An 816-nucleotide genomic window follows, 5' to 3' on the forward strand; every position below is an offset into this window, starting at 1 on the left:
ATTTCTGTTTCAGATTTTTCATCATTAGTGTATAGGAATGCAAGAGATTTCTATGCATTAATTTTGTATCCTGCAACTTTATCACATTCATTGATTAGCTCTAGTAGTTTTCTCATGGCATCTTTAGGGTACTCTACGTATAGTATTGTGTCATCTGCAAGCAGCGACAGTTTTACTTCTTCTTTTCCATTTTGGATTCCTTTTATTTCTTTTTCTTCTCTGATTGCTGTGGCTAGGACTTCCAAAACTATGTTGAATAAGAATGGTGAGAGTGGACAGCCTTGTCTTGTTCCTAATCTTAGAGGAAGTGCTTTCAGTTTTTCACCACTGAGGATGATGTTGGCTGTGGGTTTGTCATATATGGCCTTTATTATGTTGAGGTAGGTTCCCTCTATGCTTACTTTCTGGAGGGTTTTTATCATAAAGGGGTGTTGAATTTTGTCAAAACCTTTTTCCGCATCTATTGAGATGATCATATGGTTTTTCTTCTTCAATTTGTTAATATGGTGTATCACATTGATTGATTTGCATATATTGAAGAATCCTTGCATCCCTGGGATAACTGCCACTTGATCATGGTATATGATCCTTTTAATGTGCTGTTGGATTCTGTTTGCTAGTCTTTTTTTTTGTGGATTTTTGCATCTATATTCATCAGTGATATTGGTCTGTAATTTTCTTTTTTTTGTAGTATCTTTGTCTGGTTTTGGTATCAGGGTGATGGTGGCCTCATAGAATGAGTTTGGGAGTGTTCCTTCCTCTGCAATTTTTTGGAAGAGTTTGAGAAGGATGGGTGTTAGCTCTTCTCTAAATGTT

Source organism: Physeter macrocephalus, chromosome 4 (assembly GCF_002837175.3).
Source record: "Physeter macrocephalus isolate SW-GA chromosome 4, ASM283717v5, whole genome shotgun sequence".
Classification (NCBI taxonomy): Eukaryota; Metazoa; Chordata; class Mammalia; order Artiodactyla; family Physeteridae; genus Physeter; species Physeter macrocephalus.